The 12,148-nt window shown below is 36.4% G+C and overlaps 1 long non-coding RNA gene across 1 annotated transcript in view; it reads right to left on the reverse strand.

Annotated features, from left to right (window-relative positions):
• Positions 1–3,014: 3,014 nt before the first annotated feature.
• The window catches only part of LOC141518392 (uncharacterized), a 130,974-nt gene continuing 121,840 nt past the window's right edge, over positions 3,015–12,148 (reverse strand). Inside the window, exons 2-3 of the long non-coding RNA XR_012477179.1 lie at positions 6,827–6,924; positions 3,015–5,063 (exon numbers count right to left, since the gene is read on the reverse strand). This is a non-coding gene — a long non-coding RNA (uncharacterized LOC141518392). The remainder of the gene's footprint in view (positions 5,064–6,826; positions 6,925–12,148) is intronic.

Below are 12,148 nucleotides of genomic sequence, written 5' to 3' on the forward strand. Positions count from 1 at the left end.
TAATGACTAACAAGAACATAATAATAAACTTATTTGAAAAATCATTTCTAACTTACATTACACACACTATACTAAGGACTGAGAATACAGATTAAAAAAAAAAGCAAAGAGGATGAAGAAGATGCCTTCCCTCAAAGAGCCTATACTTTCATAATGAAAGTTACAACATAAAGGAATGATGGACAGGAAAAAAAGAGGAGCAGATCCACAAAAGGTTTTAGGGAACATTAATAGAGTTGGTGTGATTACTGTTCCAGAACTGGAAAGGAGTGGGCTGTAGGGGCAGAGGAAGGGAGCAGAAGTTAAGCAAATTTAAATGAGAAGATGCCTGGGAAGTAATGTGCAACTATAGTCAAGTTTGCATATATAGAGAGGAAGTCTGAAGCTAAAACCATTCACAATAGTATAACTTTCTCTCAGCAGTTCTGGGACTGAAAATACTAAATAGTTCAAGTTTCGGTTTCCAACCCTGGCAACATGACGAGTTGGCAAAGAAAATAAAAAATTTGTATGTCATCCTCTAGAGAGTGAAGAGCAATGTGACATTTTTGAACAAAGGATTGACATGGTGATATTGGGATGTTATCCAGACTACACTTTACAATCCAGTTATACAGGAATAGTTGGGGGAAGGTACCATTGTTGCTTTAGGCAATAACTTCAAAAGTATATTACTTATCAAGAATCAGTCTCTCTGAATGATCTCTTATGGTTATATCAGACTTGTATTTTTGTTATTTGCATCCTCAGAGTACATCAAATGATGGAAGGTTCTTTTCAGAGAGCACTGTTGGGATCAAAAAGAGTTCCTGAAAAGCAAATTAGTTCTAATTGGTCTGAATTCAGCAACTATTAACACTTTGAACTTATTAAATAATTAGATCTTTTAAACTGATATGCAGGATGGAAACAGTAAATTAAAAAAGGACAAATGTATGTGTAAATACCATATTTGGTGTAGAATGAAATCATTCACATTGATAAGAGTAAGGTTTCCCAACTGTTGCTGAAACTTCTCTCTCAAGTAAGGAAGAAAGGAAGACTGGCTCTTTTGTTCAATTAGATTTGCCCAGCAACACATTCATTTCCTCAACAAATGGATCTCTTCTCTGGAAAGAAATACAAATGTAAGTGCAACAGAATTTACAAAAGCACAGAATCACAAATCTCAGAATGAAATTGAATCTTAGAGATCATTTCATCCAATTTCCCTTGATCTAGAATTTCCAGATCTTTCAACATATCCTCATGGGATATGATCTTATTTCTCTGTGCAGCCTAGTAATCACTCCCTAGACACTAGCCAGCCCTTTAAATTATTCTTCATAAAAAAATCACCCTGAGTTAACTAAGTAGTTCTAGATGTTCCCTGAAGACAGCACAGCATAGCAGGAATCATCTTCCTCTTTCAAGACACTATGATAAATCAAAGAGCGCAAGCACGGTGGGCTACTATTTCACTCTGTTGACTCATGATAAAGTTAACAAAGTCACCTAAAATGGCAGGATCATTGTTACATAGATTTTTGTCTAGCCACAATATTCCTATCATGTACTTTCAACATTGATTTTTTTTGCGGGGAAGGGAGAAGCTGATTTTTAGATCTTTGCATTTATCCCTAGCTATGCAGCTGGGTTTTGTCTAGCTTGTTATATCCGAGATAAGTTTTGTTATAAAAGTCTGGATATTCAACAATAAAGTCAAGAGATTGTTTTCACGACATCAAGTGTTGGTAGTTTTCATGACATATAAGTGTTTGTGGATATCTCTTCAACCTGGCTCTCAAGTCAAAGTTCAGACATACACCTGAGTTATCATGGGCAATAGATGTTTACCATGTAGGAGGCATTTAATGAATGACTATTGACTGACTGACAGGAGAGAAAACCTTGGGAGAGAGATTATGATAGTTATCTTTACATATTTTAAGGTTTATAATATGGAAGAAGCAATAGAGTTATTCAATTTTCTCCCAAACAGCTAAAGTGGGGGCAAAACACAGAAATTGAAGAGAGGAAGACAAGACTAATTTAGAGGAAAACTAAAAAATTTATATAGACCACCTTTGGAGGTAGTAAGCTATCCTACCATAGAGATCTTCAAACAAAGACTAAATGCTGACTTTTTAGGTAAGTTGTACAAACTCTCTAACTAGAAACAATAGAACCTGGATCTAAATGTCTATCATATGCCAACAGTGTGCAAGATGAAACATTGTTCAAATAAACTTTCAAAGTAAATTCATTTGAATGGGTGTTTGGAATATAGGTAAAAGAACTTAGAGCAGCTAGATAGCCCAGTGGAAAGGGTGCTTGCCCTAAAGTCAGAAAGATTCATCTTCCTCACTTCAAATTCACTCTCAAACACTATCTATATGACTCTGGGAAAGTCACTTAAATGCTGTTTGCCTTAGTTCCTCAAGCAGGAAATGGCAAGCAAACCCCAGTATCTAGGCCACGAAAACCTCAAAAGGAGTCACACAGAGTTGAACACAACTGAAAAATGAGTAAAAACAAATAAAAATAAGGAGAACTTAGAACAATAGCTCTTGGACTCTGCAAGGCTCCTGGTGTGGCTTTCCAGTGATGGGCGTGTAAAAGGGGTAGGATCAGATGGGGAGGAGCTAGTTTGGAATACCTGACTCTTGGGAAATAAGGATTATTTCCTATTTTAATTAATTATTCTTGCTGCATTCTATTTTCAGTTGTTTCAGTCCTGCCAAAGAAGTCTTATTCCTGGTGGTGCCCTCTATAATCGACTCCCCATACAAAGCCTTATTGCCCTGCTCTAGTTATGATTCTGAAATGGATATCCTTTTTCCAATATAAGTTGAACTACATGGCCTCTGAAGTCCCATTCAGCCTGGATCATATGACTCTCTAACTTAAATACATTAAATCCATATAGGTCCTTTCTTACCAATATATTAAGTATCTTGTGCTTAATTTTTATTTTTCATCTTTCAGAGTCTGTATGACTCTCTAACTTTAATACATTAAATCCATATAGGTCCTTTCTTACCAATACATTAAGTATCTTGTGCTTCAGTTTTATTTTTCATCTTTCAGAGTCTGAAGTCCATTCATCTTTGTAAAGAAAACAAAAGCCAAATAATGTTTGAGCACAGGGGGCCATCTCAGCATTATTCATTATCCTTGCTTCACATACCCCGAACAGCAGTTCTGTCTTTTCTCTTTGATCTTCTTGCCCTCAATATAGCCAAAGAAGCCCCTTTTTGTTGAATTACACCTTCCAGGGAGAAAACCACTGATGAAAATTGCTCAAATAATACATAGAAGCCAGGACTGAAGGCCAATCTTTCCCAGTATCCTTTCAAGATATAAGTGAAATTCAAATGTGCATTCCCTTTGATAAATGAAGGAAAATCAAATTCAATGTAGAAAGTCAACAATTTGAAGCCATCATTTCTGTGATCTAGCTGTTCCAACAATAGAGAGGTTCATTTGCTTCAATACCTTGGAGACTGTCCCTTGACCCAAAGCTTCCTACAACTAGTGGATACATGAACAAGACTTTGACTTTACTAGGAAGTTCGCTGCAAAACATAGCAAGTGGAGGAAGGAAAGAAAAGAAGCATTGACCATAAGACAGCCACTATTTCAAGAGCTTTGCAAATATTATCTCATTTGATACACAGAACAACCCATGAGGAAAGTGCTATTATAATTATTCCCATCTTACAGTTGAGGAAACTAAGCCAAACAAGGTTAATTGACTTGCCAAGAACGTCCAGTTGATTGGTATCCAAGACCAGTTTGGAACTAAGGTCTTCCTGACTCTAGGACAATACGAATTTGCATAGTAACAATTTCATTGCGTTAGTCCTTGCTAACAATTTGTTGTTCAATTATTTCAATCATGCCAAATTGTTCCTGCTCCAATTGGGATTGTCTTGGCAAAGATACTGGAGTGGTGTACCTTTTCCTTCTCTAACTCATTTTATAGATAAGAAAACTGAGATAAACAGGTTAAGTGACTTGCCAAGGGTCACACAATTATTAAGTTTCTGAGGCCAGATTCGAAATCAGAAATACGAGTCTTCCAGACTCAAGATCTGGCACTCTATTCACTATACTATAGAGCTGTTCTATTGCTAATATTAAACATGGTCATTTTTTTTCCTTTTTTTTTGATGATTTGGGAAAACCTATTTCCTTCTTGGTGTATGGGTGGGTTTTTGGTTGGGAGAAATCATTTCACCTTAACCCTATCCCTCATAGTTGTAGGATCCACAGTAAATGTGTACTAATAGTGTTATAACAAAGGTCCCAGAGATGATGGCTTCAAATTGTTGACGTTCCTTATTGAGTTATATTTTCATTCATTCACCAAAGGGAACATACATCTGAATTTCACTTGTGACTTGAAATATTTTCTAATTGGAAAAATGCTAGTATTTTTCTGTATCTGACCTTCTGCCTCATTCCACATCTGTTCAAGGTACATTTCGGTGAAGGCAGAAGGTTTTGCTTTCTCAAAGGAAAAAAAACCTCCTTTAAGAACAGAAAGGCAATAGACATCTAGAGGAAAATCATCTGAATACAGATTTGTCTAATGGTAAACACTGTCCTTCTTTGACCTTCAATTTCCTCATCTGTAAAACTGAGGTGAGTGTTCCAAATTTAACAATCATTGTCATTCATTCCAAAACATTTATCATGTACCATTGCTAACTTATTTCTTATGGACTTTGTGGCTTCAGAACCAAAATCAACAAGTAGGTAGAATGAGAAGCCCTTTGACTTAGAGAGTGTAACATTCTAGAATAGAATCTGATTCAAACTTTTAAGTATTTATTATTTTCTAGCATGTATTATCATTGCCATGGGTCATCTTCTATGAGTGTTCATAGACTTTAAGACTGGACATAGTTGATTAAAACAACCTTCTAAATATTTTTCCCATTCCAGGACATTTAGTTTCCATTTAGTCCAAGATTTTTCTGATCTTGGTAAAGTTCCTGGGATTGGTGCCTATTGTCACAGACTGGCCCTTCGACTCCGCTTCACTTGACAGCGGGATGCAGAAGACACACCTGTGCCTAACATGAAAAGGAGCAATGAGGAAAATTGCATTAAAAGTGTATTGAATTTATGTTATTATATAACTTTATATATGATCATATGATGAACACAATTCTGCCCAAGAGAAATTTAAATTTTTAAGTCTAGCTTTATGCTGAGAAACAAAGTTCATTTAAACACTAACTTGTAGAAAATCAAATGAATATCTAAGCAATAAAAGGGAAGCTAGACAAAAACAAACACATCTCCTTGAATGGGGGAAGACAATGCCAGAGTTACTGAAGGTCAGGGATATGATACATACACACACACACACACACACACACACACACACACACACACACGCATTCACTGGAAGGAATGAAGTAATGACTTCCATGAATTGCCTCCTAGGTAGCAGATACTGTGCCACATGCTTTCCAAATATTTCCTTTGGGTTCATAAAAATCTTGGGAGGGACTTCCTGGCAGGATAAGATACCAGATACTGAGATAATTTCTTGAGTTTTTGTTTTGTTTTATTTTGATTTGGTTTTTTTATAATTTTTTTTGCTGTCAAGCATTCAAACATTACTATGGAGAGTGCAAGTCTGATGGACTGGCCATATTGTTCAAATGCCATGCACTTGTCAAAAAGACTGTTTTATGGAGAAATTACACAGGGAAACTGCTCAAGGGTAAAAGCAATGCAAGGACACTCTCAAGGTCTCTTTTAGGAATTTTGGAAATAACTGTGAAACCTAGAAGACAATGGCACAGGACCTACCCAGTGACATGCCCATGTCAAAAAGGGTGTACTCCATAACCAAGGCAGAATTGAAGTTACTCAAAGAAAACTGGAGAAAAGAGAGCATTCTGAACTGAGCTCATGTTGGTCTTATCATTCACAGTCAGAAACAACATATGACACTAACATTGTGATGTCATGTTGGTCCTCTTTGAGTACAAAGAACAACAACCACCATATTTGAATAATCTAAGGAAGAGATGGTCACTAGATCAGGGTTTCACACTTAGCTGCCTCTACTTGGTTGTAATCTATAATTTTTCCTGTTTTTAAGAAAAATATTTGCTAAAATTAATATATAATCATACTTGCAGAGGATGACAGCAGAAAAAAAAATTCATGAAAATTACTTTCAGATAGGGACTTGCTATTCCCAGAACCTTGAGATGTTGTATGTCGGAGAAAGAAAAGACATGACTCTGATAGAGAAAGACTGAGCTGACCCTAGAGATTCCAGTAGCAGTCTGAGAAACTTTGGGCAAGTTACTTCCTTTCTCTGGGTCTCACTTTTACTCACTAAAACAAAAGAAGGCCTCCTGGGTACTAATGTAGCAGAATTTTGTCTGTTTTGGCAAGACAATTGAGGTTAAGTGATATGGCCAAGGTCACATAGATAATACTTGTTAAGTGTCTGAGGTCAAATTTGAACTCAAGTCCTCCTGGCTCTAGGGCTGATACTCTATCCAATGTTCCATGTAAATTTCCCCTAGTGTATTGGGATTTTGCAAAAAAAAAAAAAATTAACCCATGATCTTTTAAAATGTAAATAGGAACACCAAATATGAAACTACTAAAATGTATTTTTTAAATGAAGCATTTAAAGTAATAAGTGAAGCCTCAGAGGAGCCACCAATGAAAACACTTTGTAGATTTAAACTAGCACAGATAAAACCACCAGAAGGCTGTTTGGTGCAGATAAAAAAATTCTTTTGAATTCCATTCTCTTCCTGTGTGACCTTGGACATATCATTTAACCTCTTTTGCCCTCACTTACCCCATCTGTAAAGTGGAGGACAAGTTGGCCTCCGACATCTCTTCAAACTCTAAATCTATGATCTCATTTCTGCCACCTCTTCTTCAGGTTGAAATTTCCTGAAAGTTCAAATATACAAATGTCAATCACCAAATAAGAGGGGGAGCAAAAATTTTATCACGTCAAAACAAATTGCAAAATAAAAGAGGGGAATTAGAAATGATTGTGTCCAAGACAGAGACACACAAATCCTTACAAATAGGTCAAAGGCTGGAGAAAGATATGATCCATAAAAAAGTGCACTGAACATTTGGAATAAAATAATAGGTATGAGATTCTTCCTATAGAGAGGGAAACTGGATCCTCAGAGAGAAGGAAGCAACTTCTGGGCTGTAAAGAATGATAGAAGTCATAAGCACCATTGGGTCAGAGGCCATTCTATAATGTTTCAGAGGAAAAAAAAGAAAGAATTCTGGTACTTTATTTTTCCCCACTAAGGGCTACTGAGACAGCAATTCTCTGATCTGACAAAAACAATATTGAGATCAAGTGTCTTGGGAGAGGGAGAATGAGCTGGAGGGAAGGAAGGAGGGAGAGGGAATGGCTTGTTGTAAAGTGGACTAGACTTATAGTCAGAAGACCCAAGAGAAAGTGACTTTATCATTTTCTGGCTGTATGATTTGGGGCAAATCACTTAATCTCTCTGAAATTCATTTCCTTTTTCTGCAAAAGCATGCATTGCTTACCTAATAACAGAGCTGCTGTGGTAGCCAAAAAGAATAACAAATAATGTATGTAATGTCCAACTGTTGCAATTTCAATTGTCTCCGCTCTTAAACTGAATGATGTCCCTTAGGGGGTGAATGGAAAGGAACCTGAGGGATTCCAATCTGCCATCCCTCATCTAGGCCAATTTGTGTAGTCCCATCCAATTCCTGACAGAATTGGATTTCTGACATCTTAAATATTTAAGAGATGATTATAGGAAATGGGGGGGTTTTATTGAATGAGGTGGAGGGAGGGAGCTACCTCAGAAGGAGTATAAAGGGATGCTAACATTTGCAATCACCGAAGTTCTGCTCATTAGACAATCTTTTATTAAAACACAGGTTATTAGGAAATACGACACAGTGAGTTTTCCTTATTTTTTCTTGGTAAAATTGGAGATATAATGTTTGGTTAATTGTGTCCTCTGCCAGATAGGCAAAAATCTGAAGGTCTCCTTCTGTGATTGGCTAGTTATGCCCCCAAAAAGAGAAACATTTGCCTTTCTAAGACAAGGAAATATCTTGGGAGCCATGTGAAAATATGCAGGAGCATCTTCAAAGAGTGACAATTGACCAAACCCCTCTAAAAAGCATCAAATAACCACGATTGGAGGAGTCAGGATATCTGATAATGGCTGTGAAGTGTTCAATGAAGAGGGATGCTTGAGGCACTTGGATCTAATAGGAAAAGAGAGCTGTCTGTGTCAGCTGTCTTTAATAGAACTATCTAGATTTTTTAAAAAATAGCTTCTATAAAGGGAGGGTTTTTTTAAAGCACAATGTGGTATTGATATCCCCGGATTTTCTTATTGGTACTATAAGATGGAATAGTGAAAATTCTCTCAACTGATTCCAGAATTCTTTGCATTGTGAAAACTTCTGACAAAAAATGTTATAGAAATAAATATTGTTATTCTTTAACATAAACCTTAAATTTCATTTATTTTCTTTTAAAAATCTATTGATGAGTAGAAGCAGCATGAAGCCTGGAAGTCAGAAACATCAGGATTGAAGTCTTATCTTTGATGTCATGTGAACCTGGGCAAGCCACTTGATAAATCAATCAAGAAGTTTCTCAATAGACCAGACTATAAACTTCAGAACAGAAACCAATTGGTACTGAAGCTAGTTTGCTCTTGGGCAGGTTACTATATAAGTGTTTTCAAAGATCCAGTAAAAAAAATAATAATGACACATTTGATTTTGCTACAAAGGATACTTTCTAAGCAAATACCCAAACACATCCTTCCATGAAGTAAATTCTGTAATACTCTGATGCTCTGGAGTCTTTTATGTTTGACAGATAAAAGGAGGTAATAGCAAGGACAAGCCAGGAGCTAAAGTGGATAGGGTGTCAGACCTAGAGTCAGGAAAACCTGCTTTCAAATCCAGTCTCAGACATTTATTAACTGTGTGACTCCCAACAAGTCACTTAATCCTGTTTGCCTCAGTTTCCTCATCTTATAGCATGAACTGGAGAAAGAAATGATAAGCCTCTCCAGGATCTTTGCCAGGAATTCCAAATAGCATCTCAAAAAAGTCAACTCCAAATTAAAATAACTGAGAAACAAGTGGAAATAATGATGACTATTATAATTAATCAGAATTATATTGTCTTCTGTAGTGACTTTATTTATATTGCTATAGTCATTATTTTTTCCACTGGAACTGCTTGCTTAATTTAGAACTTAGAGTATCATAGACATGTGTCCAGAAGAGAACACAGACATATTGATAACCAGGTGGTATAGTAGATAGAGTGCTGGACTAGATAGAGGTCAGGAAGATGTAGGTTAAAGTATGACCCCATACATTTAATAGCTGTGTTACCCTGGGTAAGTCATTTCACTTCTGCTGATGACAAATTTCTCATCTGTAAAATAGGAATATTTCCACTCACTACCCAGGGTTGCTATGGAGATATTTGTAAACTTCTTAGTACAGTGGCTAGTATTTCTAGTAAATTCTTATTTCCTTCCATCTAGCCCAATGCCTTTATTTTACATCTAAGTTAATTGAGCCACAGGGAGGTTGCCTACTTGCCTGAACCAATGGAGGGATTTAACCCGACATCCTCTGACACCAGAGACAGGACTCTTTCCTTTTCAGATAAACCTTCCCATGTCCCCTGGAGTTTTTATGCAACATTTAGTTTAGTAATATTCCATTAGATTCAGATAGTATCATTTGTTCAGCCATTGCACATTTTTTTTTTGTTTTTCTTTCACAAATAATGATCCATTAAACATTTTGTATCTGTGTCACTGACCTCCTAGGCACAGTCTTTTGCTCAATGGATATAAAAATCCAGTCCTTTTCTTACTGATTTTTAAAGTTTTTTCATAATTGACCTTTTGACCACAAAGGAATTTTCACAAAAGTGGACTGGAGTGAGATGGTTAGTAAAACGCTGTCCTGCTCATACAGATGGATAGCTGAGGTTTGTTCAGCTCTTGTTATAAGTTCACTGAAAAAAAAATAATTGAAGAAGTGTTTATGGATGAGAAACTATAATTAGGAGTAATAGAATGAATTAAGGAAAGGAAAATAACAAGTTTGGAATAAGATTCCAGTATGAAGTATTCAAATTTAATTGTGTATTTTAAGTAATGCTGGGTTCCCAGATGTTGCTGGAATGAGGTTCACACAAATAGGCTCATACAGCAATGACTCTGGAATCAATAAGCTCAAATTGGGGTGCATTAAGCACCCAGATACTGTGATTTCAATTGCTCATTGATAGAGGGGTTTCGATATTAAAAAAAATCCAATTGGAGTAATACTTTATGATCATTTTCCCCTTCCCATAACTCACCAAGATGAATGGAAATTTCCCCCAAAAGACTAGCCTTGTCAGCATATTCAATTTGCATATGAAGTGATCCATTTCAGAGTTGAAGCATCAAACCCTAGGAGGCTAATTTATCCAATGGAATATTATAATCATCCATATCAAATGTATGGTGCAGATCCCCAAAGGAAGGGGATTTGGGGAAGGAGGGAGAAACTTATGTGCATGACATTTTTAATCTCACATCAATACTAAAAAGCTACTAATTCAGCCATATAAGACACTGCAAGAAATGGTAAAACTTGAAAATAATGTGTGAATTTTTGGTCTTTGGGGCTCTGCACAAAAAAATTTTTAAGAGTACTTTCATTTTAAGTTTTCCTGTGTGGGCAAATATATAGGACAATAGCAAAGACATCAGATTTGGCCTCAGAAAACCTGAGAATCAATCACAGTGCTGCCATTTATTCATTTAATCAATTCTACCAGCATTTCTGAAATATCTATCAATTGCAAAGCACTTTGTTAGGCATTGCACAAACAAATGCCTAACTTGAATATCCCTTGCTCTCAAAGAGGTTAATTTACTCAAAGTGATGTGTGGGGTATTTCCTTGACCTAGGCATTCTCTCATATGACCTTGACTAAGCAATTCTTTCTCTGTACAGATTCAATATTCCTCTGAAAAATGAAAAAGAGGTATTTTGGAAGATAAGAGTTGATACAATGTGGAGCCTGGAATCAGGAAGACCTGAACCCAAATCCCACCTTAGACATTTGCTTTTGGACTCTAAGCAAGTCACTTGAACTTTCTATGAGTTTGTTTCCATGTTCATTAAGTAAGGGAAATTGGATCTTATGACTTCAAAGTTTGCTTCCCTCTCTAGATATTATAAACAAGGTCCAGCCTACATTATATCATTCCCAATTGCCATGAAACAGTAAATCAAGCTATAGTAACATCATATTAATGTCATGGCAATTGGGAATGATATAATGTAGGCTGGACCTCTCACAGGATAGTGAAATGGTTCAGAATTAGGATCAAAGAAATCTGGCTACTTATAAGGCTCTGCCTATAACAAGCTGCATAATCTCTACATGACTTCAGTGTCTTATTTATTCCTTAAAAAGAAGGAGTTATATTGGTGCAGTGGATAGAAAACCTGCCTTGCTGTGCAGAAGACCTGAGTTAAGTCATACCTCTGAAACTTTGTGTTCCTGGATAATCACAACCTCTCAATGTTTCTAGGCAACTATAAATTGAAGAAGAGTTCACTAAAGTGATTCTCCTAAATCACATGTCTGATCATATCTTCCCCCTTCCCCATTCAATAAACTCCAGTGACTTCTATTGTCTCCCAGATCAAGTACAAAAATGTTTTATTTGGCATTCAAACTTCTTCAACACCTAGCCCCCTCCTATCTTTCCAGTCTGCTTATATCTTACTCCACTAAATTACCAATGACACTGGCCTCCTGCTGTTCTACAAACCAAACATGCCATCTCATGGCTTTGGGGATTTTCTGACTACCCCTACCTGCCTGAAATATTCTCTTTTCCTCTGCTCTGACTCCAGAACTTGGCTTCTTTTACATCCCAACTAAAATCCCCTAATATCCTAGAAACTAACCCTTTATTATTCTAGTTAAAGATGCCTTATCTGTCTTGTTCTAAAGACTGCTTTGTATATTTTTGTTTGTATGCTGTTTCCCCCATTAGATTGTAAGTTCCTTGAGGGCAGGGACTTTACTTCTTTTTGTATCCCTAAGAATTAGAGCAAT

The sequence above is a fragment of the Macrotis lagotis genome, chromosome 3, assembly GCF_037893015.1.
Source record: "Macrotis lagotis isolate mMagLag1 chromosome 3, bilby.v1.9.chrom.fasta, whole genome shotgun sequence".
NCBI classification, from domain to species: Eukaryota; Metazoa; Chordata; class Mammalia; order Peramelemorphia; family Peramelidae; genus Macrotis; species Macrotis lagotis.